The sequence below is a fragment of the Bubalus bubalis genome, chromosome 1 (genome assembly GCF_019923935.1).
Source record: "Bubalus bubalis isolate 160015118507 breed Murrah chromosome 1, NDDB_SH_1, whole genome shotgun sequence".
Lineage (NCBI taxonomy): Eukaryota > Metazoa > Chordata > Mammalia > Artiodactyla > Bovidae > Bubalus > Bubalus bubalis.
Window position 1 is genome coordinate 166,922,345 of NC_059157.1, and position 23,129 is coordinate 166,945,473.

The 23,129-nt window shown below is 39.5% G+C and overlaps 1 protein-coding gene and 1 long non-coding RNA gene across 10 annotated transcripts in view; one reads left to right on the forward strand and one right to left on the reverse strand.

Annotated features, from left to right (window-relative positions):
• Positions 1–234: 234 nt before the first annotated feature.
• LOC102390086 lies at positions 235–17,774 on the reverse strand. 3 transcript variants are annotated; one of them, XR_003110688.3, is made up of 6 exons: positions 17,508–17,774; positions 17,299–17,418; positions 14,806–14,852; positions 14,467–14,549; positions 13,584–14,065; positions 235–2,041 (listed from the first exon to the last, which is right to left on the reverse strand). It is a non-coding gene; the product is annotated as an uncharacterized LOC102390086 (long non-coding RNA). The 3 variants fall into 3 exon arrangements; XR_006552526.2 differs by lacking the exon at positions 235–2,041 and adding an exon at positions 10,494–10,615; XR_006552525.2 differs by lacking the exons at positions 235–2,041; positions 14,467–14,549 and having other exon boundaries at positions 13,717–14,065.
• A 204-nt stretch (positions 17,775–17,978) lies between these two features.
• The window catches only part of LOC102389096 (phospholipid scramblase 2), a 28,128-nt gene continuing 22,977 nt past the window's right edge, over positions 17,979–23,129 (forward strand). The window contains exon 1 of one of the 7 annotated variants that reach the window (XM_045166324.1): positions 17,979–18,408. The gene's annotated coding sequence lies outside the window, so the exon portion shown is untranslated. Of the gene's footprint in view, positions 18,409–18,549; positions 18,654–18,760; positions 18,837–23,129 lie in introns of those variants that run through there. The other 6 variants (XM_045166325.1, XM_045166322.1, XM_045166329.1 and 3 more) reach the window with 6 other exon arrangements.

Below are 23,129 nucleotides of genomic sequence, written 5' to 3' on the forward strand. Positions count from 1 at the left end.
ATTTAATTTTTACTAATATAATGGTACTGCATTTTTTTCCATTTGGGGGCTTATAGAAAGGATATCTTTCTTCATCTATGAATTTTAATAGATATTTACATCAAAGAGCTCCTCAGAAATACTGCCTATTGGGAAACAAATTTGAAAGATTGTAAAATTAATCCAGTAGGTTCCCTATATCTCTTCTTTCTTCATATGCAATTTGCATACCAAAAATGATTATTAAATTCCACACAAATGTCAAACATTTAATATAGCTGTAATTGTAATCCTGATTAAGTATCTCACATGATGCACAGTTCGTAATGTTCATACATATATAAACATATATACGCAATATGCAGTATAACACAAAAGAATAAGAGAAGTCAAAAAATATACAATTCTAGATCCAGATGAGATGGAATAAGCACACTGCTCCCTGTGCTTAACACAGCTATAAAGCCTGGGTTGGCAAGAGATCTGCTATTTAAGGACTCCAAAAATTTAATACTAAATTGCAGATTAAGTGAAGACCCCAAAGAGCTTTCATTTATGCATGTTTTTATCTCCTGATACTTACTGTATTAGAAATTAAAACTAAGAAATTGTTAAAACACAAGTTATATTCCATCAGAACTATGGAATGTAGCTAATATTCCATAGCTATCAGATTAGTTATGTTATCACCACATATCACAAGCTTCTGGAAATGTTCACTGTGATTTCATATAAAAAAAGAGTAAAAAGTGCAGGTAACATCTTAATGATACAGGAAACTATATCCACCACACTTTGAGAACTGCTGTCTTGCATGTGATGGATAAAGAATACATATTATTTTGATACATACATGCAATATTCACCTGTGAAACAAAGATTCACACATATTTTAAATACTAATTTCATACTAAAAATTTAAAAAGAATACTCTATGTAAAAGCTAAAAAAAAATTTTTTTTTAAATGACATTTCTAAGTAATACAGACACATGTCATTTGATGTCTTTTCCCCAGTTCTGGTTCCCAGCATTCCTTTCTAAGGCTTTCCATTTACAGAGGATCATGGTAAAGTTAAGGAAGATATAAAACCCTTTTACAATTGGGATTACATTGCCATTGAGAAAGAACTCACTTTAATCAGTTAGGTTGTTTATATATAAAAAATTCTACATCAGGTTCCCCTAATTTAGGGACCAAATTCAATACTAACAAGGCCATGTCTGGGATGGTAGAGATGACTAAAATCAGTATTCAGATATCCTTGAACAGTCTCAAGTTTTCTAGAGTTAAATTTCTAGTTATCCAATGACTATTCGGAAAAAGACAAATGGTTCAGCATTTATTGAGGAACATCTGTGAGAAGATAGCAGATATTATGTCTATTAAAAATTACAGACTTAAGATGACCTATCTAGAGTAATATTTTTGAAACCTGCTGGAAAGAATATTATGTAGATTACCTTTGATTTTTTTAAGAAAGCATTGATTTTTAATATTTTTTTAAAAATCAGTAAAAATCATTTTCCTCACTTGGCTTTAAAAATGTCAGGGGCTAGAAATTTTCAATACTCAAATAATACTTCTGATTTTTTTCAAAGAAAATTTAACTTCAGCAGAAGAGAAATTATACATGTATAACCATTTTAGAATTTTGAACAATATAAACAAATATAGCATACATGATAGAACATAAGTGGATTTGGAAAATATTAAAATATAAATGTTAATTTATGACTTTAAAAGATCTTAAGATATTTTAGGCATGGTCATGGACTTTGGCATCAAGGGAAGGTATAATCTCTTCAATAAATGATGCTAGAAAAATTGGATCTCCAATTTTTTTTGAAAGGATGAAACTGGACCCTGATACTGTACACAAAAATCAATATAAAATGGACTAAAGAGTTGAACAAAAGTTCTGTAATCAGAAAACTACTGGAAAAAAACAAAGGCAAGCTTCTTGAGGTTGGTCTTGGAATTCATTTCTTGGCTATGTCACCAAAAGTATAGGAAACAGCAGCAAAAATTAAAAAGCCGGACTTGTATCACACTAAAAACTTCTGCAAAGCAAAGAAGTAACAAAATGAAATGGCAACCTACAGAATGAGAGAAAATATTTGCAAAATATATATCTCATAATGGGTTAATATTCAAAATATATTTTTAAATTATACAACTCAATTAAATAATAATCCAGTTTAAAAATGGGCACAGGAAATGAATAGCTATTTCTACAAAGAAAGCATACAATTAACAGGCATACAAAAAGATGCTCAGTGTTACTGCTGCTGCTGCTGCTGCTGCTGCTAAGTCGCTTCAGTCATGTCCGACTCTGTGCGACCCCATAGACGGCAGCCCATCAGGCTCCACCGTCCATGGGATTTTCCAGGCAAGAGTACTGGAGTGGGGTGCCATTGCTAACATCAGGGAAATGCAATGAGTTATCTCACCTTACATCTGTTAGAATGGCTAATATGAAAAAGACAAAAGAGAACAAGTTTGGCAGGTTATGAAGAAAAGGGAACACTCGTACACTGTTAGCTGAAATGTAAATTAATGCAACCACTAGGAAAAACATTATGAAGACGCCTCAGAAAAATTAAAAATAGAAGTGTCATATGATCCAGCAATTCCACTTCTGGGTTTATACCAAAAGGAGTGAAATAAGGATCTCTAAAAGATATCCGCACCTCTATGTTCATTGCAGCATTTCTCCCAATGGCCAAGAAATGGATGCAGCCTAAATGTTTCTTGATGATAGAGAAAATGTGGCATATAAACATATGGACTATTATTCACCTTTAAAAAAGAAGGAATTTTTGCCCTTTGCAACAATATAGATGAACCTAGAGGACATATGCTAAGTGAAATTAGCCAGACACAGGTGGATAAATACTAGGTGATACCACTTACATGAGAAGTCTAAATAGTCAAACCAGTAAATGCAGAGTAGGTGCTGGGGTAGTGGGGGAAATAGGGAGGTATTAGTCAAGGAGTACAAGTTTCAGTTATGTAAGATGAATTAAGTCCTAGAGGTCTACTGTAAAATATAATGTCTACAGTACACAATACTGTAGTATATATTTAAAAATTCACTGAAAGTAGTACTATATTAAGTGTTCCTATAAAAATTGATAATGATAAATAAAGAGGGCAGAGTGAGATATTGTAGGCAATGAATATGTTTATGATATTGATTTTGGTGGTTCTTTCACAAATGTATGGTTGTGTGCTAAGCTGCTTCAGTTGTGTCCTACACTTTTGTGACCCCAAGGACTTCAGCTGCTAGGCTCCTCTGCCCCTGGGATTCTCTAGGCAAGAATACTGGAGAGGGTTGCCATGCCCTCCTCCAGGGGATTTAGGTGAGATATTTCAGGTAATGAATAAGTTTATGATATTGATTTTGGTGGTCCTTTCACAAAGGTATACTTAGGTATATACTTAAACACTTGGATACATTAATTATATACAGTTTTTTATATGTCAATTATACCTCAATAAAGCAACTTAAAAAACATATTTTAACTGCCTAATTTTGTTTCTAATCAAACAGGTAAGTTATTGGTTCACTGTCATACAGGAGGACTAAATGATATGTACTCACTAATCTGATAATAATTCCAGAGGACAGGAAAAATCAAAACTGGTAGTATGACTATAGTCCTGTTTTGCCAGGTTAAGTAGTAGAAATAGGGAAGAAAGGAATCGAAGTCCAAACACATTACATATCTTATCTTGGTTATCTTTGTTATCCTCAGTGAAGAGAGTCATGTCACTTTTGGCATCGTTTTTGCAATTTGATAGTAATATTAATAGTTTGCACAAAGTCAAATGCAGACATCCCCAAAATATTTTCAGTTCAGTTCAGTTGCTCAGTCATGTCTGACTCTTTGTGACCCTATGAATTGCAGCATGCCAGGCCTCCTTGTCCATCAGCAACTCCCGGAGTTCACCCAAACTCATGTCCATCGAGTCGGTGATGCCATTCAGCCATCTCATCCTCTGTTGTCCCCTTCTCCTCCTGCCCCCAATCCCTCCCAGCATCAGAGTCTTTTCCAATGAGTCAACTCTTCGCATGAGGTGGCCAAAGTACTGGAGTTTCAGCTTTAGCATCATTCCTTCCAAAGAAATCCCAGGGCTGACCTCCTTCAGAATGGACTGGTTGGATCTCCTTGCAGTCCAAGGGACTCTCAAGAGTATTCTCCAACACCACAGTTCAAAAGCATCAATTCTTTGGCACTCAGCCTTCTTCACAGTCCAACTCTCACATCCATACATGACCACTGGAAAAACCATAGCCTTGACTAGAGGGACCTTTGTTGGCAAAGTATTGTCTCTGCTTCTGAATATGCTATCTAGGTTGGTCATAACTTTCCTTCCAAGGAGTAAGCATCTTTTAATTTCATGGCTGCAGTCACTATGTGCAATGATTTTGGAACCCCCCAAAATAAAGTCTGACATTGTTTCCACTGTTTCCACATCTATTTCCTATGAAGTGATGGGACCAGGTGCCATGGTCTTAGTTTTCTGAATATTGAGCTTTAAGCCAACTTTTTCATTCTCCTTTTTCAATTTCATCAAGAGGCCCTCTAGCTCCTCTTCACTTTCTGCCATAAGGGTGGTGTCATCTGCATATCTGAGGTTACTGATATTTCTCCTGGAAATCTTGATTCCAGCTTGTGCTTCCTCCAGCCCAGCATTTCTCATGATGTACTCTGCATGTAAGTTAAATAAGCAGGGTGACAATATACAGCTTTGATGTACTCCTTTTCCTATTTGGAATCAGTCTGTTGTTCCATGTCCAGTTCCAACTGTTGCTTCCTGATCTGCATACAGGTTTCTCAAGAGGCAGATCAGGTGGTCTGGTATTCCCATCTCTTTCAGTTTATTTTGCACAGTTTATTGTGATCCACACAGTCAAAGGCTTTGGCATAGTCAATAAAGCAGAAATAGATGTTTTTCTGGAACTCTCTTGCTTTTTCGATGTCCAGCGGATGTTGGCAATTTGATCTCTGGTTCCTCTGCCTTTTCTAAACCCAGCTTGAACATCTGGAAGTTCATGGTTCACGTATTGCTGAAGCCTGGCTTGGAGAATTTTGAGCATCACTTTACTATTTAGCTAGTTTCAAACACTTTGAACATGAACAGGGACCAATCTAGCTTGAGGCTGTTCAGTGAGAAAATCATTCCTGGAGAAACTGAATAGTCAAAGGGAAAAAACAAAAAACTCTAGATTTTTGGGGTATCTGCAAAAAAAAGTTCAGTTACAATGCATTAACCCTACGGTGAGGCACACAGATCAACAAAGCCTGTTGCTGAAATCTGCTACTTCACTGCATCTTAAATATATAAAAACAGGCTATCTAAGAATCACCAGATACCTAGGGGAGGTCTCAGGCAACAGAGACAAAAACAAGAGAAAAGCAAATCATGGAAAAAATAGATGATAAAATGGAAAAAATAAAGTGGAAAAGATAGTTGATAAAATATTGGGAAAAAATAAAAACCCATAATTAATATCCTCCGAGACATAAAAAACTATTTATAAAACATGAATATAAAACTGTAAGAAAAAGTATTTGGGGTGGTGGGCAGGAGTTGAAGACATAAATAGCAAAAATTTTAAATCAAGTTTAGGTATGAAAGATAAATTGAGGAAAATCTCTCGAAAATTAAAAAAAAAAAATACCAAGAGGGGAAATAAGGAACAAAAGGTATGAAAGGCTAGAGGGGAAGGAAGAGGGAGAGAATTGAAATGAAGAGAAAGGTGAATTTTGAATACTCTATTAAGAAGGAATAAAGGTTTACTTTGGCTATTGTCAAAAGTTCAGAAATAAAATAAGTAAAACCAGTTCATCACCAAAGTAGTAAAAGTTTTCTGTGCACACACTGGAAAGACAGTTTGAAAACTGGACACACTCAAATACTGAATGAAGCTCTGGGTAAATGATTAAAGACAATGACTATTTTTTATTCACAGTGATTGGTTACAATCTTAGAATTTTCTTAAAGAATAGAGAATAGGTTAGTGGCTACCTCATATCAATTTTGGGAAACACACTATGTTGTCCTTATGATATCAAGACACATAAACAAGAAATTAAATGACCTAGACAACCATCATGATGTGGTCACTCATCTAGAGCCAGACATCCTGGAGTATGAAGTTAGGTGGGCCTTAGGAAGCATTACTACCAACAAAGCTAATGGAGGAGACAGAATTCCAGCTTGAGTTATTTATAATCTTAAATGATGATTCTGTTAAAGTGCTGCACTCAATATATCAGCAAATTTGGGAAACTCAGAAGTGGTCACAGGACTGGAAAAGGTCAGTGTTCATTCCAATCCCAGAGAAAGGCAATGCCAAAGAATGTTCAAACTACTGCACAATTGTGCTCATTTCATATGCTAGCAAAGTTATGCTCAAAATCCTTCAAGTTAGGCTTCAGCAGTACATGAACCTAGAACTTGCAGGTGTACAAGCTGGGCTTCAGAGTGGTAGAGAAATCATAGATCAAATTGCCAACATTTGTTGGATCATGGAGAAGGCAAGGCAATTCCAGAAAAAACACATCTACTTCTGCTTCATTGACTATGCGAAAGCCTTTGACTGTGTGTTTCAAAACAAACTGGAAAATTCTTAAAGAGATGGGAATACCAGGTCACCTTACCTGATTCCTGAGAAACCTCTATGCGGCTCAAAAAGCAACAGACACCCAGACATGGAACAACTAAGTGGTTCAAAATTGGGAAACGAGTACGACAAGGCGGTATGTTGTCACCCTGCTTTTAACTCATATGCAGAGTACATTTGGGCTTCCCTGGTGGCTCAGTGGTAAAGAATTCATCTACAGTGTAGGAGATGCAAGAGACGGCAGTTTGATCTTTGGATGGGAAATATCCCCTGGAAGAGGAGATGGCAATGCACTCCAGTATTTTTGCCTGGGAAGTCCCATGAACAGAGGCGCCTGGTGGGCTACAGAACCATGGGGTGGCAAAGAGTCAAACAAGACTTGGCAAGTAAACAACAGCAACAAAGCAAGAAACGACCCGGGTCAAGTTAATATCATGAAACAAGATAAATTAAGCTTTGTAAAACTAAACTGACTTTGTTTGCTCTGGAATTTTCAAGGCTGCTTTTCCATTTGTGCTTAACATTATTGAAAAGAGACATTATACGTGCAGCCAATGTTGGGCTCACTAAACACCAAGGCCTCTATAGTCTAGAGGAAACTAACTAAGGAGGTTATTATATATTTTCTAAGAATGAAGGAAGAATAAAGGGAAAGGGAAAACTGAAGCATGCCTACTGAATCTCTATGTTCAGTTTCACAGCTCATGAGTGCTAACCATCTCTTCTATGTAATACAGACAATTTTTTGAGAGAGTCCTGAAAGTACGATTTGCTAAGTTTGGTTCAGTTTTAATTACAAATGGAGATAATGCTCTTATTTTGAGAGACCACTCTGTATCCCAAATTAATCAACCCAACTCTATGGTTATTCCAGGCCTCAAAACTTCTCTAAAGAATGGATTGTGAATCTTCAAACTCTAATCCAAAACAGCTGGTGCTGGGAAAGATTGAAGGCAGGAGGAGAAGGGGATTACAGAGGATGAGCTGGTTGGATGGCATCACCGACTCGATGGACATGAGTTTGAGTAAGCTCTGGGAATTGGTGATGGATAGGGAAGCCTGGTGTGCTGCAGTCTACGGTCGCAAAGAGTTGGACACAACTGAGTGATTGAACTGAACTGAACTGAATTCAAAACAGGTCTCTCCATCATATACCATATTGAAACATCTTGATATCATTTGAAGCTAAAACAGACCTGTATATTTTAAAATTTTTTATGAGTCCAAGCTTACATGCTCAATTGCTTCAGTAGTGTCCAACTCTTTGAAACCCTATGGACTGTAGTCCACCAGACTCCTCTGTCCGTGGGATTCTCCAGGCAAGAATACTGAAAAGGGTAGGGTAGCCCAAGGATACCACCAAATAAACAAGCAGCTTTCTTTCAAATCTCAAAGCTTTTTTTTTTATAGGCACAAGAGATGATAAAGTTTAATGTGATTGATCTCTGACAATTTGGTCTCTCAATGAGGGAGTTAACCTTGCAGAACTGCTGGGAGGGTGCTATGGGGTGGGAGGTGATCAAGAATGGTTCACAAGATAAACTAGCTATGGCTACTAAATTTGGATCCCATTATGATAACCAACAGAGAAGGCAATGGCACCCCACTCCAGTACGCTTGCCTGGAAAATCCCATGGACGGAGGAGCCTGGTAGGCTGCAGTCCATGGGGTTGCGAAGAGTCAGACATGACCACACGACTTCACTTTCACTTTTCACTTTCATGCATTGGAAAAGGAAATGGCAACCCACTCCAGTGTTCTTGCCTGGAGAGTCCCGGGGACGGGGGAGCCTGGTGGCTGCCATCTATTGGGTCGAACAGAGTCAGACTTAGCAGCAGCAGCAGCATGATAACCAACCATGGCGGAGGAATAAGTGGTGCTTCCTCAACCAAGATTAATGAGAAAAGGAATAGGGCTGACCACCAAGATTATGACACCTCTCACTGCATGACAATCAAAAGTTTAACTGGTATGGCATGAGGCCAATGTAATCAGAATAGATGCTGCAAATAGAAAGAATTCTAAAGATTTCTCCTCCAGTTGGCCCTATTTGGCGGATCAAGCCCAAACACTTGTCTTGGTACTGCCATGAAAGTTATTAAGGTTACTAATTAGCTAAACTTAACATAGGGATATTTATAATCAAATAAAGTATAAACTGGGGCTTCCCTTGTGGCTCAGATGGTAAAGAATCTGCCTGCAATGTGGGAGACCTGGGTTCAGTCCCTGGGTTGGGAAGATCCCCTGGAGAAGGGAAAGGCTATCCACTCCAGTGTTCTGGCCTAGAGAATTCCAGGGACTGTATAGTCCATGGGGTTGCAAAGAGTTGGACACAACTGAGTGACTTTCACTTTCCATCACACTTTACAAAGCGTAAATACCTGAATATTCACAATGCATGTAGATTGGTCCCATTTTGTACAGGTATTTAGTGGCAAGGGCCAATAGTACTGATACATAATTCACTACATACCTAGGAGTCTAACACATCTAAAACATTCTAGACACTTATATGTTTGATATAAGACCCTTCACAGCATTTTATATAATAGAAAGAGTAAATAAAATATATCATGACACAATTATCATATGAAGTATTATGCAGCCCTCAAATAAATTTTTGAATGAAATAATTTCTATATGAAAGCAGGATACTAAATTATGTCAATGATCTGAGTCTAATTTTATTAAAATTACAAATACACATGGACATACTAGAAAGAAATATGTTATGTTATAGTGTTCATTAATGTGTGGTAGGTTATTAGTAACTTTTACATATTTTATTTGTATTATCAAAATCCTAAGTATTATTATTTTGCAATTTGATATTTTTTAGAAACACTGAACATTAATTTATACAATTAGTTTGCTATTTATACATATGGCACTAATTCTATATGTTACTTTGCCAAATTGACCTTTTAGTACATTGGTTCCCTCATCTTCAAAAATCATTTGACTTAAAGGATCTAATATCTCTTTAAACACAAAAATTCTCAGAATATCTAAATATAGAAGTGTCAAGAAAGCCCTAGGTTTATAATGTATTGCCCTAGAATCACTGCTTGGACTTGGCACTTTGCTATTTTGAACTCTGAACATGATCATGTCTTAAGTCATAATAAATGATCTTATTTTTCATCCTATCATTACATGAGTTTTGAACACAGCTAAGAAAGTACAAACAAGAGCACAAACTGTTGGGCAGTTGCTCTCTTAATTTTTCTTTATATTATTTTAAGTAATATTCTCATATAAAAGTCCATATTGTCAAAGCTATGATTTTTCCAGTAGTCATGTAGGGATGTGACAGCTGGACCATAAAGAAAACTAAGCACCAAGTAATTAATGTTTTTTGAACTGTGGTGCTGGTGAAGACTCTTGAGAGTCCCTTTGATGTCAAGAAGATCAAAGCAGTCAATCCTAAAGGAAATCAACCCTGAATATTCATGGGAAGGACTGATGCTGATGCTGAAGCTCCAATACTTTGGCCACCTGATGCAAAGAGCTGATGAAACTTTTTTCTTCACCATTATCTGATTACAAATGAATATACTTGTGATCACGCTAATTCACTTCAGTTGTGTCTGACTCTGTGACCCCCCCCCCCCCCATTGACTTGACTCTGTAGCCCATCAAGCTCCTCTGTCCATGGATTTCCCAGGCAAGAATACTGGATTGCGTTGCCATTTCCTCCTGCAGGGGATCTTCCCGACCCAGGGATAGAGCCCACATCTCTTGTCTCCTGTATTGGCAGGTGGGTTCTTTAGCACTAGTGCCACTAGCTTCCCCAAAATTCTGGTGCAAGAGTTCCCATGTGTCCAAGGGCAGGCTGGTAGAGTACGATCTTCCCAGAAGAATAGAGACCACACAAATAAATGCAACTCCTGATCTGGTATGATTTTAAGTGATACTACTTTGCAAATGAATTCAGTTCACCATCTGAGTTTGCAAATATGTTTCTTTGCATATTTCTTCAATACCAAGCAGTTTCTTCCTTGTACCACAAAACAAGCAAAAACAAAGAAAACAAAACAAACAGAACTAAGTGCACATCATTACTGGAAAGATTAATACTAAAGTTTTCTTTTTTAAAAAATGTACATAAAATGTTGAATTACCATGAATACTAAACTAATGAAAGTAGAGGTAACATCTAACAGAATCATAAGTAGCTGCCATATGTTATGTTTTCAATGTTGAATTCATTGGTGACTTGACTGCAGGTGATAACAAGCAAGCAGTAATGTGATCAGAGGAGAAAGCAAGCAAAGGGCAAACATGATAAAGTGTAATTAAGTAATTGAGATTTTTCTCTATTGACCTTATATGCTATCAATAATGAACTCAGATTAACATGTGACATTCTTACTATAATGATTCACTGAGAAGAGGAAGATATTATTGACCTTCTGTGGGGTTTTGTTTGTAATGAGTTACTTTATTTTGTTTAAATTTGGGATTCATAAAGGGGTATAACACTCGAGCTCACCCTCTGACTCAGTAATAAAAAATTTGTTTTTCGTAAGCATGAGACCTTATAACCTGAATATGAAGTTCCTCCATTAACAGGGCTTCAAATTGTTCTTGGAGTTTATTCAAGTGTCTCTTCTCTTGTTTTTGCTTGTGATACATCCAAAAAAGTTAATGTTTTCTATTAAAAACTGTTAGTCTAATGAACTTGATTCCTTTTAGGGCTTTTCATTATATCTTCTTGGTTAGTAATCTTATAATTGCTTGTGCTTACTTTTAAGTAAGCTTGATTAGCAGTCATGTTATTTACTTTTAAAAAAGTCCTAAAGTTGTCTATATTTCATTACTGCTACTGCTGCTAAGTTGCTTCAGTCGTGTCCGACTCTGCGACCCCATAGACAGCAGCCCACCAGGCTCCCCTGTCCCTGGGATTCTCCAGGCAAGAACACTGGAGTGGGTTGCCATTTCCCTCTCCAATGCATGAAAGTGAAAAGGGAAAGTGAAGTCGCTCAGTCGTGTCTGACTCTTAGCAACCCCATGGACTGTAGCCCACCAGGCTCCTCCGTCCATGGGATTTTCCAGGCAAGAGTACTGGAGTGGGGTGCCATTGCCTTCTCCACTATATTTCATTACTTCCTTTTTATTCTGTAAACCACTGAAATATGGTGTCCATTCCTAGCATTTCAATAAAATTGTCCTTTCTAAGATTGGTAATGGGTTTTTTACTTACTAGACCCTCCGGAAACTGTTAAATATTTAACTGATAGCAAGAACAAATGTATATTAAAATGTCTCTTGTGCTCAGATTTCCTGGATTTTCTTTGAAACCTAATAATTATCTCTCTAGATAATTGTTTGATATTGGCCAAATAAGTAGAAATTTTATGCCCTAAATTTAACTCTTTTGTTTTGTTGGTTTAGATTTGGGGTAAGTAAAAATTGTTTGACTTGTGCAAAGTGAAGAATCAAAACAGATAAGCTCATCAGATGGTGACTGATAAAGCTGTAGCTCCAAGTTTAAACCTCAGGAAAAGATTTAGCAAGATTTAGCCCTGTGCCTCCTCCCAGGGCGACAGTAGCCAGGGATGCAGCAGCCTGGTCACTCCCTTCCTGCTCACTGAAACAGAGCTCTGGAGCACTCCTTCTCTCTCTTTCTTGTCTACTTGTCCCTCACTGCTCCCCCCAAAAAAGGGAACTACTGTACCACAGGGCCCTGAAACTACATAGCGCAATACTACTTTACTTCCACTTAACTCACATCCACCACTAGGCTTCGGGTTGCAGTTAAGATTATGGGATATATTTTCTGTTCAGTGACTTCCTTTCCCTTCTAGGATAGGGAAGTAGAGGTCATAATAAATTAGACATGGTATTGAACTCGAAGGTCTGGGTGAGTACTCCTTTCCTTGTCATTAGATGCAAAAAATAAGACAGGATCTTATGACCTAAGTGCTAAGTGCAAGACTCTGCCCCACAACCACAATTTCTCACACCTCTTACAGCTATAACACCACTGATCACATCCTCATTAAAAGTCTCTCCCTCCTTAGTTTTAGAAATATTACACTTCTGTTATACATGGTGCTCTTTGTCCTTTCCCACTTTCAGTCTCACTAGTGTTTAATGAGCTCATTAAACACTGGGGTCTCTTATTTCCATGCTTGACCCACTCCTCATGCTCCAAACTCAATACTGTAAGTCTGTTTCAATATATTCAACTTTTGTGCATATTTCAAGTTTTCTCAACAGGTATGTAGGATCCACTGTCTCAGGTTTGATACCCCCAGGCATCTCACACTTGCCTAATCTAACTAGACTTTACTCCTAATCTCATTCTGTGATGTCTATATGTATGCACTGTCATCTATCCAGGTTTTCAAAATGAAGCCATTCTTAAAATAATCCCCTCCCTTTTTCCTCCCCCAAATCTGCTGTCACCAAGCAACATCTATATTTTTACTTTTTCCTATCTCTGGAATGCCTCTTCTCCTTGCCGATTCCACTAAACACGATCTCTCTCGTTATTTTTCAGGAAAGTATTTTTGTCACTAAAATATCTCCTTTCTCTTCCTACTCTACAAATCACTCTGTCACAATTTAGTCCTTCTTAAAGCAAGAAGTGACTTAGTATGCATGCAAAGCAAGAGCTTAATAGTGTCTTTTTCATACTTAAAATTGTATCATACTTCAGTCTCCAAGATCAAACCCAATCTCTTCAGCACAGTGTATGACCTTTAACTTGTGGTTCCTGCCCAACTTTTCCAGAATTGATTAGTCTAGATGCTGATAGCTCCTGTAACAAATTGTAATGACTTTTCTCACTCCAACTTTCTTTCTCTTCCCCGTAACTGACAAGGTGAAAATTTCTAATCCATGGGCAGCTTTCATTCACACAGTGTTTCAGGGCCACAAAACCTCTGTTTTGTAGTTCTGTCATCTCTTAGGGTCTCAGCATAAACCAATGGAAGAGAAACAGTATGGTGAAGGCCCACCTGCTGCTTAAGATTCTTAGCTTGGAAGTAATAACATTTGTTTCTTCTCAAACTCTGTTGGCTGAAATTCAGTCACATGTTAGTTGGCCAGTTCTCAGTAACAGTTCTATACCAAGGAAGAAAGAACACAAACTTTGGTGAACAGTTTACTTTTTCTGCGTTAACACAGACTGTCTCTTTCCATTCCGTGTCTTGCTCCCTCGTGCACTGCAGCCATGCTTAACCCTCATAATCCTGAAATACACTATGTCTCTTGGCATATATTGCTGCCTTTTGCTCATGGCTATCCTCTACTCATCTTTAAAAAACATAGCTGAGAAATCTTTTTGTGTAGAAAACTGTTACGGAACTCTTATTTTTGGATTAACAACCTCCTCATGTATTCTATATTTTTTTGTTGCAATAGGTTCTTGGAAAATCTTGATAGATGCAGTTATGTACATCATAATTTCAAAAATGTCCATTTCTCTTCTCAGTGGGACCTGAAAAAATATGAGTATTAAAAATGAAGCCTGACTCATTTAGACCATATTAAAAATTTATGAAAATATTTTTTGGTAAAGTCAAATTTATGATTTTATAAGTAGCTGTTATCATACATCTGGCAATATACAGTTTGTTAAACAGAAGCTTTTTGTTATTTTTAATCATATGTAAAAAACCTATAGAAGATGGTATAAAAATCACTTCCTTAGTAACTCATTACTTATCTTTCTGAAGAGATACAAGTGAGGCCATATAATTGAGTTCTGCCCAAGGAAATGTAGACAGAAATATGTGTATCAATTTCAAACCTGGCCCATAAAAACCTTTCATAGGCAACAACTTCTCCTTTCTTCTGCAAACTCAATGTCAAAGCCCAGAAAAATCTCAAAAACCGTACATGAAATTTCCATGAGCCTGGGTCCTTGAGTGATGCTGTAAAACAGAGCCCCAAGTCCACCAATAGGGAACATTTCCATTTGGCTGTTGTGTCATGAAAAAACAAAACAAAACTATGTCATTGATATTTTGAGGTTGATAATACCATCAGCATTATCCAAAATTATGCCCAGAGTTAATGACTAAAGAATTCATATATGGTGACCTCTTGGAAAATTAAAAATCTTTGCTTACATTAATAACTCAAAATAGAAAATTTTGTCTAATGGTGAGCCTGAGGTACCCATATTTCAAGACCTCCTTATGCTGTTTCCCAGGAAATCTATTATACCAACTTCACCTTGGGGCTGCGGCACTCTCTTGGAGCTACTGGTTACAGCAGCTGGCCTAAACAGGAAAACAAAGAGCAAAAGAGAGGATTTTAGAATATGTTTAAGATTTTCAGCGGTACAATGCTAAGATTACTTCATATTAATGCTGTGCCATGCTAAGTTGCTTCAGTCACATCCAACTCTTTGTGACCCTATGGACTGCAGCCCACCAGGCTCCTCTGTCCATGGGATTCTCCAGGCAAGAATACTGGAGTGGGTTGCCATGCCCTCCTCCAGAGGATCTTCCTGACCCAGGGATTTGAACCCATGTCTCTTAAGTCTCCTGCATTGGCAGATGGGTTCTTTACCACTAGTGCCATATGGGAAGCACACTTTTTATTAATACTCTTCAACAGCTTAAACAGAAAGCAAGAATCATGAAGAGTTACAACCATGGTGTAAAATTATTAAGACATAAACCCCATCCAGGTAGAAGGGGACAGCAATATAGAAACTTGCTCATTTTGAGTAAGAAATCAGGTGAAAAACAAAAATAAATACTCTTGGTGAGTCCACAACCACAGGCCAGACTTCATAAAATAAAACATCTGGACTATGTAAGTCAGGGTCAGTGCTACAACTCAAAGGGGTCATCAAGTTCTTGGGATCTTCCCACAAGTCCTATATGTGTGTGTATATATGTGTGTATATGTAAGTGTGTATTCTTTGGAGGGAATGATGAAAGCTGAAGCTCTAGTACTTTGGCCACCTCATGCGAAGAGTTGACTCATTGGAAAAGACTCTGATGCTGGGAGGGATTGGGGGCAGGAGGAAAAGGGGATGATAGAGGATGAGATGGCTGGATGGCATCACCGACTCCATGGATATGAGTTTGAGTGAACTCCGGGAGTTGGTGATGGACAGGGAGGCCTGGTGTGCTGTGATTCATGGGGTCACAAAGAGTTGGATATGACTGAGCGACTGAAATGAACTGAACTGAACTGATATATGTATTTGTGTATGTATATACAGGCTTCCCTGGTAGCTCAGCTCAGTTCAGTCGCTTAGTCATATCCAACTCTGCGACCCCACGGACTGTAGCACGCCAGGCTTCCCTGTCCTTCACCAACTCCTGGAGCTTGCTCAAACTCATGTCCATCGAGTCAGTGATGCCATCCAACCATCTCATCCTCTGTCGTCCCCTTCCCTTCCTGCCTTCAATCTTTCCCAGCATCTGGGTCTTTTCCAATGAGTCAGTTCTTCGCATCAGGTGGCCAAAGTATTGGAGTTTCAGCACCAACATCAGTCCTTCCAATGAATATTCAGGACTGATTTCCTTTAGGATTGACTGGTTTGATCTCCCTGCAGTCCAAGGGACTCTCAAGAGTCTTCTCCAACACCACAGTTCAAAAGCATTGATTCATCAGTTCTTGGCGTTCTTTATAGGCCAACTCTCACATCCATACATGACTACTGGAAAAACCATAGCTTAGTAGACAGAGCACATATATATATGTATGTGTGTGTATATATACATGTAAATATGTATATACACACAATTATATTTAAAATTAGGTAGGAATGCTTTTCTAGAAATCTTCAAGATTTTTCCTCAGCCAAATCTGAGAAATATGCCAACATGTGCACCAATAACAGGCAAAAGAGACAGGCTGGTGTCACCATGATTGTCCACCAATCAAAATTCATACTTCAGACTAGGACCCTTGTTCCATGAATGCACTGCTCCCCAATATCTGACCAAAATAGGATATCTTAACCAAGTGGTTCTTAAAGTGAGGTCCGTAGGATAACATTATCAACATCACATTTGAATTTATCAGAAAAGCACATTCCAGGCTCAATCCCAAACTACTGACTCAGAAAATTGAAAATAGTGCTTCACAAATTGAGTTTTAACAAGAATTTCAGGTGGTTCTGATGCACATTAAAGCTTGAGAACCACTAGTTTACCCTATAAAAGCAGATGCTGAGTTTTGGATAGGCAACTAATAATTTATGCTATGCATAGACATTTTCTAATTAAAGATATTTTCTAATTAAAAGTACTTTTCTTTAGAGATCATAATAAAATGAAAGCAAATGTAGTTAAAACAAAACAAAAACCAAAGCTATTAAAAGTACAAGAACAACAAGAAAATGTTAATGTACAGAGGGGAATAAAATCTTAACATGTTTGAGAAAATAGGAAGAGGCAGATGTAACTATTTTATAATAGGAAGTTATAGTGTGTAAAGAGGGGTGTAAGAAGAAAGAGATTCAACTTAGCACCACAGAATCTCCGAGAGACTGTCCTAGAGACTGAAGACTTCCTGATTTCAAACAAAAGGGGGAATAAAGCTGAAATTATAGATCAAAATGAGAAATTCTTGGAAATCCATATTCAAGAGGCTGAAGCACCAACCCTCATTCTCTATTGCCATGGAGAGAATGTGGCAATGGTATAAACCAACCGTAAGCAAGATGATGGAGACAGAAATGGCAACCCACTCCAGTATTCTTACCTAGAGATTCCACGGACGGAGGAGGCTGGTGGGCTGCCGTCTGTGGAGTAGCACAGAGTCGGACACGACTGAAGCGACTTAGCAGCAGCAAGAGCAGTAAGCAGATGAAGGAGATATCTTCTGTTAAAAGAAAACAGAACGTCTAGAGATTCAAGAACAATATTCATAGAAGAGGGGAGATTGAAAAATAACATTGTAATGCAACGTACTGGATCTCTACAGTTTTCCTATTCCTTCTGCAATAGATAATTAGCAATCAGAGAGCTAAAAGGCAAGGTACATCTCACTTCTTTTCTCCATATTCGGCTTTAATTGTTTAGAAGGTCATGTGTCACTTTGGTAAATGAAAGTGTGAATTGAAAAACAACAATGAATCTTTTATTTTAACAAATATTTTCTTGGTGTGCCTGTTTGCTAGTAGGAGCGCTGTAAACAGTAAACATTCTAAAGGGCTCTTCAAAGGAGTTAAACGCCATTTAGTGGAAAGAGAGAGACAGGAGCAGAGAGAGCAGAGACCAAAACAGAAAAAGGCTTGTTGCAGGAGATAAACAATCGCAACTCGTTGCCCTGTGTACTCTACTGCTCTCAGCTTCCCGGCTGGAAAGCTACTGGACTCTAAAGGACAGAGGTCGGTCAAGGCAACCGTAAAGGAAACTCCGCGGAACTCCGCACCCAGAGTGCCCCCGGAGGCGGCCACTCCCTGTTAATGACTTTGTAAGTTTCCAGCTGATTTCGATCTCCCAGTTCCTCGCGGACCTGAACCTCAAGACCTAAGTATTTGGAGCCGCTCTAGGGGCAAGGAAAGCAGCCTACAGCCTCTCCTCGCCGCACCGGGGCGTCGGTCCAGCCCCCAGGTCTCGCGCAGAGACGCGGAAGTGCCCAAGTGAGGAAGAAGGCGGGAAGCCCTTTTGTTACCCAGAATTTAGGAAACGAAAGTAGAAACCACGGGTTTCGTCACCGACGTCGCTCAGAAGACTGGGTAACTCCAGCCAAGGTTGTGTGTAAGGAGCACGCTCGATCGCCAAGCGTTGGAAGCAGAGCACAGGCTCCGCTCCCGGGTTCCCGCAGCTCCTCTCACCGCAGGTAGCGCCGGATCAGCTGTGCAGACAGGTGGGCGGGCACCCGGCGCGGGGCAGCGAGGGTTCCCAGGGTGGGGCGGAGGGGCGCTGGGGCACTTGGGAGCGAGGGGCGCGAGCGCAGGCGGGTTGCGTTTGCGCTGAGATTGGGGGTAGAGGGTGGGGGTTGGGGCCCCAGCGGCCTAGAAAAGCGACCGCCGAAGCTGAGCAGGAACTGAGCCCGGGGTCCGGGCGTCCCAGTCCCATCCTGGCCAGTCTCAGAGTCTTTCCAAGGTCAAGGTATTTTCTTCTTGAAACCTCCTTGTAGGTTCGAATTAGCTTAGTCCATCTCTTAACTTTGGCCACCTCATGCGAAGAGTTGACTCATTGGAAAAGACTCTGATGCTGGGAGGGATTGGGGACAGGAGGAGAAGGGGACGACAGAGGATGAGATGGCTGGATGGCATCACTGACTCGATGGACGTGAGTCTGGGTGAACTCCGGGAGTTGGTGATGGACAGGGAGGCCTGGCGTGCTGCGATTCATGGGGTCGCAGAGTCGGACACTACTGTGCGACTGAACTGATCTCTTAACGAGCGGAGCAGCGCTGGGTCGTGACCAGAACCTGAACTCAAGGGTTATCTCCCAGCATTTGAGGGAAATCAAAGGGACGATTAATAGAGCCTGCTAGCTGTCTTTGAACAGGAAGTATTAATCAGGATTGTGGATGGAGGCAAAACTATGCTAGGCACCCGGAAACACAGGAAGAATTGCCAAGACAGGTGGTTTATCACGTAGAAGGTAAAGTAGGAATCCACCTGCCTGACTTGAACGTGTCTCTACTACTTGATATCTGTGGACTCCTGGGCACTTTCCTCCTACACATTCCTTTCTTGGCTCATATCTGAAATTGGGTAACGATCAAAAGTTACAAGAGTTAGAGTATGATGTATAACTTTGGCACTGCAGAATATGCTCAGTAACGTTAGATTTATTACATTTAATATCTGACCAAGCCCCTGCTTCTCCAGGCTCACTGTCTGGTTCCCATGTGATTTATTCAGACAGCTCTTCCAGCAAGTCCTGGCACAGCCACTTTCCAGTTCCAGGAACAGGCAGGCAGTATTTCTCTTAGTTTAGCAGTCTGAGATACATGGTCAATGTATGTGTCACTTGCTTAGTGGAAAGTATCAGGCGATTCAGGATACCCTTCTTCCTGGAACTTTCTTGACAATAGAACTTTCTCTTAATAGTGCCCTGGCAAGTATTAGGATTGTAGGGCTTTGAACGCTGAACAAGCACAAAGAAATGGAAAGGGAAATGAGTAGGTTTCTGCATTTGGATAGAAGTATCAGGTAAGATGGCTGAGTCACAGGTTAGCCAACCTTCACATCTGATTGGTAACTGTTCTTTCTGACCAAAGGGAATGAAATAATACTGAACACACTTTTGAATCAATCAACAAGCACCAATTAAGTGTCTTATCCTGACAGTCCATGTGCTGGCTTTTGAAAGTTTAGAGAGACAGAAAACCTGTAAGAACTGCTCCCTGTCCACCTCTCCATTTTCTTGTCTAATGATCTCTTTCTTTGCTCTGCCACCCACAGATCTTCATAACCTTGAATGAGCCAAGCTCTCTCACTCCAGCCACAGGACTTCTACCCATACAGTTCCCCCTGCCTCCCTGCCTCAATGCCTCGCCCCCCAAACACACACACATACACACACACACACACACACACACACACCTCCCTAACCTGGTTGATTTTAAACTGCCTTTGGCACTCAGATCTCACTTTTTGACAACCCACCACCACCATCTAAATTAGTGCCCCCATAACTCTTTTTATAGAGCCATTATTTTTATTCATAACACTATTATTTGTAATAATATGTTAATTGTCCATCATTTTGTCCTAATGATTGTTATAGTGCCTTCCATGCTCTGTGCCTTCCAGCAATATTCCTGGAAAACGGGCACAAACTTTATACTGAGTGAGTATTTACAGACATATGTATACATATATATATGTGTGTGTGTGTGGATTTATTTATGTGTGCATGTGTGTGTATGCTCTTGCATTTTCTTTCATAGTGCTAACTTTAAAAACCAAAGCATTGTAGTTAAACAGTGCTAACTACTGTGTTTACATTTTTCAAATTTTGAAAATAAGTGTTTACAGAAAAACTCTTGCATGCTATCCACCTTACCTAAGAAAGATACCATAAAGAAAGTCTTTTAACAAATTTCACTGGAACTTGGCAATTTGGGAGAATGTCCTTTTTTTTTTTTTTTTTTTCTCAATGAGTCAAGGACATAATGGCAAAGGAAATGAATCATGAATCATTTAAATGAGCTAGATGAGTGAGTGAGTGAAGTTGCTCAGTCGTGTCCGACTCTTTGTGACCCCATGGACAGTAGCCTACCAGGCTCTGCCGTCCATGGGATTTTTCCAGGCAAGAATACTGGAGTGGGCTGCCATTTCCTTCTCCAGGGGATCTTCCCAACCCAGGGATCGAACCCAGGTCTCCTGCATTGCAGACAGACGCTTTACCATTTGAGCCACCAGCTAGATAGTGAGGTATATAACATTAAGTAACTATCTGTGCCGGGGTCCAGCCCCAGCAGGATCCAGGGGTATCCTCAGGATGATGGTATAGGCGATAAGGAAAGTAAAAAGAGAGAGAGAAGCTTGATCTTCTTGGTTTACACAGAAAGCCAATAAAGCTCCTGTGTTCCAAGGAGTCATCCTGAAAGAAGAACAGAAAGAGAAAAGGAGAGAAAAGGAAAAAGGAATGATACGGGGAGACCAAGCTTCGGTGAGCGAGGCCCATAACTTTATTTTCAAAAGGAACTTTTATATCTTGACTTGTACATAGAGGGAAATGAAAGATGCAAAGTCATACAGAGTCAGCCCAAACATTACATCTGTTTTGTCTTTATCAAAACCAGGATTTTTTCTGCATACCTTTCCCACAAACAATGTTGTGTACAATATCTTCTGGCCTTGGAGGCCTGTGGACATTTTATGACCCTTTTTTGATAAAGGCTGATCAGCCAGAAAACTTGTTTTCCCTTAAAGTGTTTCTTCTTTATTTCTCCCAGCCTCAGAAAGTACTAAACAGAGTTACATTCTCACTGAGCAAAGGTGCAGTGGGTCACAACAAAGAAAGAACCAATTAGCTCAAAGGTCTGTTGTGGTTAATTCCAAGGCTGCTACTTGTTTTTCTTACATTCCAACTACGTTAACTAATGCACTCCCAGGTACACAGTGGATAAGGGGTATGGGCACTTGGCAGCAAGCTTTGGCCCAATAATGAAGCCCTTTACCAGTACTATCTATTCTAATAATTTTTCATCCCTTAAAGGACTCTATGCTCATTAGGACTTTTAGAATGTTTTGGCCTCCCGTGCCTTTCAAGGTTGGGGAAGAGTATGGATAAACCTGTCAGGCAAGCTATAATGCCAACAGAAGGGTGAAAATAGAAATATTCCTTTCATGCCCAGGAGACTTATTAATTAAAGCCCTAAGTTGACTTTTTCCAGAGAAAGGTGGTTGGGGATAGCCCCCTGTTAATGACAGAAGAATTGGTGAAAGGCACAAAATAGTAAGACAGACAGATTCTAGTTTTGGGGTAGATGCTCGAGCAGATTCAGGGGGTCCCTTGAGGCCTGATCCGCCTTTGCCTGTCAGATTCTCTCCGCATGACCTTTGTCATGGGTGGGATCTCCCGTGGTGGCTTCCGGCATATCTGGGCTTAGTTTCCTCATTTATAATCTTTCCGGACTTTGTTTCCTCATTTATAAGGAGGAAAGGAAACAAAACAAATTTGTGAGGGAGCTATAAGTTGCCAGGGAAAGGTTTTTCAGGAGTAATAAAGCAACCAAACTAGGATAACTAACATAAAGATTAGTTTATGTGTCTTTGGTCTCTTTGGTTTAGTTGTTTTGTAGGACACTTGACCACCTGTCAGATGGCACCAATTGATGTAATGCCTATGATTTTCTTCAAGGTTTACTGTTAAATGCTATTCCAATGTGGTTCTAAGTATATTTGTTTTCATTTCTTGAATCTAAAATACCGCAGTGGTATTTTATAGATAGGGTTCTTCCCTGGTGGCTCAGTGGTAAAGAATCTGCCAGCTAAATGCAGGGGATGCAGATTTGATCCCTGAGTTGGGAAGATCCCCTGAAGAAGGAAATGGCAACCCACTCCAGGATTCTTGCCTGGAAATCCCATGGACAGAGGAGCCCGGCAGGTTGCAGTACGTGGGGCTGCAAAGGAATCGGACATGACTTAGTGATTAAAAAACAAAACACATTTTATAGATAGACTCCTTCTCATCAGGTTCCTTGCGTTGATAATAGCCTCAGCCATCCCACTCTGTGCCATCTTGGATGCGCATGTTCTGATGTACTCAAATCCACACCAACATCTTGGCTACCTATTTGTGTGAACCAACCCATCTGTGTTTGCTCCATTTGCCCTTTACTAAAACTACAGTTCAACAAATGAAATGCTTTCCCTTTAGATGTTAACCTTTTAAATGTGTAAATTTTACCTGCAAACATAGCTGAGCAACATGGAAATTGCTTGATTTGTGACTTACCTCAGCAAGTACTGAGTTCTCCACTACCTCTGTGTAATTCCTTGCCTCTCCCTTAGTCTAGTACCTGATTTTCACTTATTCATAGGAAGTTAAGGATATAGAATTCTGGGATTGTGCTTAGAACAGTAATGTTTTCCTAAAATAATAACACATATTCCCATCCTG